The following is a 7,346-nucleotide window of genomic DNA, read 5'->3' on the forward strand; positions in this document are numbered from 1 at the left end:
AAACAGGGCTGCAGTAAACATAGGGGAACATATATTCTTTCAAATCAGTGTTTTGGGTTTCTTTATATATATTCCCAGAAGTGGGATCACTGGGTCATAAGGCAATTCCATTTTTAATTTTTTTGGAACCTCCACCCCATTTTCCTTAGTGGCTATACCAATCTGCATTTCAAAGTGGCCTAGCACTGACCATCCTCTTTGTGGTTCCAGGGCTGTGGTGAAAACATGGATCCTGGATTGCAGATCAGCCTCAGAACTTCCCTAATCAATAGGTAGTGGTAGTTCCATAAAGTTGTCAGAATGTTCTTCCATTCTAAAGGACTCTCAGTTCTAATACTGCTACCTGCCATCACTTGGTTTGTTTGCTTTTTCAGTTTTAGGATTCCTATTTTTCATTAAGATACAGCTTGACCTCTAGCTCCAAGTCTCTGCATTATCATGCTCTCTGTTAATCTGATTTGTGATTTTAAATTTTATTTTTCTTTTAATCTACAATTAAGTTTCTAATCTTTAAACTGTCTACTTACATTTTGTTTCTATTTACCTTAAATTTTATTTCTTTTACTCATCTTCCAAAAGCCTTACAAATTTCACCTTAGAGTTTTGAAATAATTCTTACTCCTTAGTCTTTTCATTCTTGTTCCTCACCTTTTTCTTAGTATAGGTGCTGCTGAAGCTAGCACCCAGCTTTCTAAAATTTAATAACCACACAAAGAAAAGAATTACTTCAAGAAGTTTTGAAAACAGCAATCTGATTCTATATTCCTAATGTGATAAATTATAAGGTTAAAAACACACTGCAAGTAAATCTTAAAACTTTACTTAGTAGGTTTATGTTAGCAGTAGGCTTCTGGCTGTAGTAAACTATTTTTATCAGACCAATCCTCTTGCCAACAACTATTAGAAGGGCTTGGGAGTGAGGGGGATAGCTGTTTGAAGGCAGCAAGGACTTGATGGACAAGTTCCAAGCTAGAAGGGCAGTGCAGAGTGGGGGGGTGGGGGGGGGAAGTCAGAATGATAATAGAATAACACCTTCAAAGTGCTTAAAGAAAATAACTGTCACCCAGAACTCTACACCCAGCAAAAATACCTTTCAAAGAATGAAAGTGAAATGAAGATATTTTCAGACAAAAACTAGACTACCAGAAACATCACAACCAGATCTACACCCGAAAGAAAAGTAAAACCAGAAGGAGAATTATACCAAGGTGTAGGCATGAAAATGCAAGAAAAATGGAAGGGCAGTGGGATAAAAGGGTAAATATACAATGACTGTATTACAATATTAAAATGTTTTATAGGGTTTCAAATATACATAGAATTAAAATAAGGTAAAAGCAGTACAAGAGGCAGGAGGGATAAATGGGTTTAAAGTGTTTAAAGTTCATTGCATTATTTGGGAAATTTGCACTAGAATTTAATAATCCCTAAGTAACCAGTGAAAGGATTATAATAGGATATATAATGAACATTTTAATAGGGAATAAAAATGAAATGATAAAAATAGTTAATGTAATATAAGGTAGGAAAAGAGAGAAAAGGAGCAGAGTACAAGTGATACATAGGACAAAATATTAATATGGCATGTTTAAACCCAAACATATCAGTAAATTCATTAAACAGACTAAGCCCTCCAATTAAAAGATAAAGACTGACCCGGCCAGGGCGGCTCAATGCTTGAGCATCCATCCTTGAACCAGAAGGTTGAGGTTTGATTCTGGTAAGTGCACATGCCTGGATTGCGGGCTCTATCCCCAGTAGAGAACGTGCAGGAGGCAGCCAATCAATGATTCTCTCTTATCACTGATGTTTCTATCCCTCTCTCCCTCTCTCTTCTCTCTGAAATCATTAAAAACATATTTTATAAAAGATAAAAATGGTCCAAATGGATGAATAGAAAAACAAAACTCAAGTATATGCTATTATCTTAAATACACAGTTATAGGAAGTTGAAAAGGAAAAGGGTTAGGGATGCCAACAATAACCAAAAGAAGGAGAGAGAAGATGGCTTTCCCTGCTGCAAGACAATTTCTGTCCCTTTATGTCCCTTGATCCTTTCACGCTGCTGCCCCAGCGCTGGAGCTCAGAAGTAATGAGTCTAAGTCCATGCATGGGCCCTTTAAGAGGAACTGCCTGGGATTCCAGTAGCCTCCGTGTCACTCAGACACAATGCCCGCTGGTTTTTACAGCTGGATAGAGGTCATGGGAGTTCTCTTCTCAGCAATGGAACCCTGGGCTTGGGGCCTGGTATTGGGCTGGGACCTCTTGTTCCTCATGGGATTCCTCCTCAACCAAGATGTCCCTCCCAATTAAAAACATGCCGCAGGTGGGTGTCAGATCAGCCCATTCTGCACCTCAACCCTCCTACCAGTCTCAATGTGCTTTCTTCTTTAATTCTCTAGATGTAGGACTTCCATTCAGCAGATTTCAGGTGGTTCTGAATGATGGTTGTTCTGTATTTTAATTGTAATTTTGATGTGGTTGTGGGAGGATGCAAGTGCCAGTGTTTTCCTTTGCCACTATCTTGGTTTCTCCCTGGTATATATCTCTTAGGACATTTTAAATCTTTTCTGAATTATTATGTGCTTAACTACATGAATAGACAGAATGGGAGAGAGTACCACAGATGGGGCCAAAAGGCACTGCCACCCTTGAATTGGCAACAGAAGGGTGACAACATAATGGAGGAAATCAGGATTCCAGGCCAGGGCAGTAAATAGCAATGTAGTCTGGCTGCACAGCACAGGGAGGCCAGGCTGAGAACTAGGCCTCTGAAGTCTGGAGCGATGCTAAGACTTTGGTGCTCTCCAGTCACTTAACATATAAATGCACTTGTCCCAGGTTCACTCTCTTGGGAGAAGCAGCTGGAGTTCATCAGAGCATCCCCTCACATTGGTGTTTGGGGCGTGGCCCCAGTCTTAAAGAGCAATTCTGGCCATGCAAATAGAAAGTAAAAGAAAATTTGCAAAGATGGGAATTGTAGACCTTATGGCACACTCATTATTATGGATGAAGAGAAGGAACTCAAAAATCTCTAGCTTCGGGTGGTCAATCAGGAAAAAAGAAGACATATGTAAAACTAGACCAAAAAAAAATTTCTAGCTTTACTCAGGGAGTGGTGGAACCTAGGTCAGAAAAGAGAAGGAAGGGGAAGATAATTACTTAGAGATGATAAGTTAGGTTTTAGGAAATTGATTTAGCAGATAGATAATCATGTGGAGATATTTTTAGTCCACTGGGAAAATGTTCTAGAGCTAGAGTCAAAGATCCAGGTTGGTGATATGTTGATTTGAGAGCTATTAACATTAAAATGATAGCTGCATCCATGAAGGGTAAAAACATTCCCTGGTGAAGTGCAGAGACAGAAGACCAAAGTATAAATCCTGTGGGTAATGCTAGGATGAGAGCTTTGGAGGAGAAACAGATACCAGTGATAATGAAAGGAGAATCAATTAATGAAGAAGAAAACATCAAAATATTATTGCCATAGAAGTCAAGAAAGAACACAAATTTCAAATAGCAAAATTAATTTTTAAGAATAGGAGATGCCAAAATACTAGTAAATGGGATGAACAGTGAAAGGACTAGTGGGTTTATTAAGGAAGCAAACACTGTTGGCCTGTGAAGACTGAGGCAAAGGCACATAACCCAACCCTGGGGAGCCTTCACTGGTCTCTCTGTGGTGGTTTGCTTCTTTATCAACTCCAACTTTGAAGCCATACTTTGAATTTTTATTAGCTTGCTTCACAAAGGAAATATATGTCTTTAATATTCTAATATCATATTGCAATCTGTTATCTTGTAATAAATTACTAAAAAATCTCAGTATTAATGTCTCAGGAGTTATAGGGAGATGAGGAAAATCTAGAATCTAAAATCTAATTACCATGAAATATTCTAATTCTGGGTTAAAAATATGATAGGAAGTAAATATAAATGTATTTATCCAGGAACATGATACACCTTATTTTCACCATTAAGAAGCTCCATGTCATCAGAATGCTTACCTTCACTATCTTGAACTGTGAGCAGGTCTGACTGAAGGCATCTGCCACTTTGCTGTATTCTGGTTGGCCAGGCTGTAGCTCAACCAGACAGACATCCTGCGGCTTCATATCACTCCAGTGACTAGGGTTCTCAACTGCAAAGTAGACATTTGAGGACACTCTGTACCCAGGAAGGCTCATCTACACAGTCCCCCTCCCTGGTATGCTTCAAAAAACCGAATATCATGTGTGTTCTTCTTTTACAGGCTCCTGATTCAATGTATTCAATGCATTTCTTATATTTTTAGGAGAATGTTTTTCACAGCATAGACCACAGACTACCACAGAACCAACTGTAATGCTTATTAAAACACACACACACACACACACACACACACACACACACACACACACACACCAATCAAATCAAAATCTCTGAGGGATGGAACCTGTGTCCCTACATCTTCACCAGTTTTGATCATGCCCAGATATGAGAACTGCTGGTGTAGTGTGACTACACTGCATATTCTGCTCAGTCTCTAATCTGTCATAATTCAATAATCAATTATTCCCTGGGATGTTTTAAATAATCGCTATTGTTTTGTTAACAAATGCATGGATTTTTGCTGGGAGCTCCCACCACAAGGCCATCCACATCTGTTCCTTCGTTATTCTTCACACCATCCTTAAGAGTTGAGTGGGTGGGTGGGTTTTGCTATGTGGCAGTTTGTGGGGGCAGCTCCATCTCCTCTTCTGCTAAATGAAATTTTATTCTTGAGTTCTCATTGCCCCAGGGTTGCTCAGGGTGTGAGGAATTCATTCCAACTGATCTCCCAAAAGATGAAGAGAAGGTACTGAAAGGGAAGCCATTTTTACTAGTTTTCCGTGGGGGGCTTCTGTGGTTGGAAGTCTGTCTCACCTCTATACGAGACAAGCATTCCCTTCTCAGAAGCAGATCCAGTCAGAGAATCTCAGGCTGCTTCCTATGTGTGTGTCTAGGAACTTTATTTTCAGGGCAGAGGAGGCGGTGACTTCTGGGAGATCCTGCAGGCTCTGGGGCCTCTTTGGGTACCAATCACAGAGGCAGAAAGTGCCCACTTTCTGACCAGGCTGTCTTCTCCATTTTGTTCTAAATAAAACCTTGGGCCACGTTTCTTTAAAGCCCATGGCTGTCCCTCTCCGGACTGAAGCAGCCATTACCTCCCAGAAGAACTGGCTCTAGGAAGCTTGTGAACTACAAAAAGGCAAGGTTTGGCCATGTTACCACCAAGATGGTCATCCTCAGGATGTTGGGCTCCCCCAGGCTGTTTTTTCCCGACCTTAATGTAAACTCCATAAGTTTTCTATGTTAATGCATAAGAGTTACTTGAATTCTATCTACTTGACTACATTGTTGATAGACGTACAAAATAGTGTTAAGCCCAAAGTAAGTGTAAAATAGTGGATAACAAATGAGAAAGTTTGACTCACCTTGCGGTTTTGTGATGCGCTGAATTTGTAAACTGTGTCCATTTGCACCTGTAGCAATGCATGTTTTCATGTCCACTGTGTAGTTCTGATTATTAATTTGGACATCAACTGTTTTTCCCTGTTTTTTTCTTGCCTCCTCCAATTTCATATTGGTTATTTTGTCAAAACTACGATAAGTGTTATTGTCGTCATATTGCCATTCTACAAATTCAGTGATATAATCTGCTATGGATTCCTGCTCTTTTGCTGATTTAACTGCCTTGATCATCTCCTCAACTGCATTTCTAGCCTGTTCCACATCTCTGCTAATTCCTGAAACCTTAATCAAAGGTTTCTGATGGTCCAAGTCCACACAAATATTCAAGTCCTTCTGCAGCTTATTCAATTCCTGATATTCCTTTTCATCAAAGTCTCTGATACATCTCTCTTCACTGGTGTAAAGACTCTGTTCCTTTTCCATCAGATTCTGTAAGCAGGAGAGGGCGAGTTCTACACAAGTTTCATTTTCACCACACACCTGAAAAATTGCTGATTCCGTTTTCCTCTCCAAAACCAAAGGCTTTGGTTTGGAGGAAGGTTGCTTTGAGAAGTCAAAAAATGCTAAAAAAAGAAACACAAGGGAATGCAACAATTGTTTTGGATTTAAAAAGAAAAATATTTAGCTATTAGCTATTTCTCCCTTTCTTTCTCCTTTCCTCTGTTCCTCCCTCCCTACCTTCTTTCCTTCTTTTTTCTTTTATATTTGCCGTGCTGTATATCACATTTGTAGGACATATTAATCTTATAATTGGAAGTGTGTACCTTTTGACCATTTTCACCCATTTTGCCCACCTCCCACCACCCCACCTCTGGCAACCACCAATCTGTTCTCTATATTTGAATTCAGGTTTTTTTAAATTCCACAGGTTAGACTTATTATACATTATTTGTCTTTCTCTGTCTGACATTTCATTTAGCATAATGCCCTCAAGGTCCATCCATGTTGGTAATAGTAACAGGATTTCCGTTTTTATGATTGAATAATATTCCATCATCTATGCAGGATTAGGCAAAAGAAGGTTTACAGTTGTCCATATGGAAAATCTATACATATAAAAGCCTAAGAGACTGTTTCAACCAGATGACTGGCCCGTAGCTTTGACATCCACTGACCATCAGGGGTCAGTGCACTCCCACAGCCAAGCTGCCATGACCAGCCAAACTCCCTCGGCCCCAATCGCCGGCCAGGCCGAGGGACTACACCTGTGCATGAATTCCTGCACCTGTCCTCTAGTAATACAATAATTTATAAGTGGTTATACAAGAATAAACTCAGTTTCACATACTCACAACTATAAACCTACTTTTGCCCCACCCTGTATATACCACATCTTTATCCATTTATTTTGCCAATGTTGTTGTTTCCATGTCTTGGCTATCTCAATACTGCTTCAATGAAATATGGGGCAGCAGATATCCTTTAGAGATAATGATTTCTTTTTTCTTTTTTTTCTTTTTTTTATTAAATCTTTATTGTTCAGATTATTACATTAGTTACTCTTTTTTCCCACCATAACTCCCCTCCACCCAGTTCCAACCCCACCCTCTGCCCTCACTCCCCACCCACTGTCCTCATCCATAGGTGCACGATTGTTGTCTAATCTCTTCACTCACCCCCACACCCCTTTCTCCCCCCACCCCCCACCCCCGCAAGAAATAGTCAGTCCATTCCCTTTCTATGTCCCTGATTCTATTACAGTCACCAGTTCATCAGATTATTTATTCACTTGATTTTTAGATTCACTTGTTGATAGATGTGTATTTGTTGTTCATAATTTGTATCTTTACCTTTTTTCTTCTTCTTCCTCTTCTTCGAGGATACCTTTCAGCATTTCATATAATACTGGTTTG

The 7,346-nt window shown here is 39.6% G+C and overlaps 1 pseudogene; it reads right to left on the reverse strand.

Annotated features, from left to right (window-relative positions):
- The window catches only part of LOC102435211, a 46,565-nt pseudogene that overhangs the window by 5,254 nt on the left and 33,965 nt on the right, over window positions 1-7,346 (reverse strand).

Source organism: Myotis lucifugus, unplaced genomic scaffold (assembly GCF_000147115.1).
Source record: "Myotis lucifugus unplaced genomic scaffold, Myoluc2.0 scaffold_1246, whole genome shotgun sequence".
NCBI lineage: Eukaryota > Metazoa > Chordata > Mammalia > Chiroptera > Vespertilionidae > Myotis > Myotis lucifugus.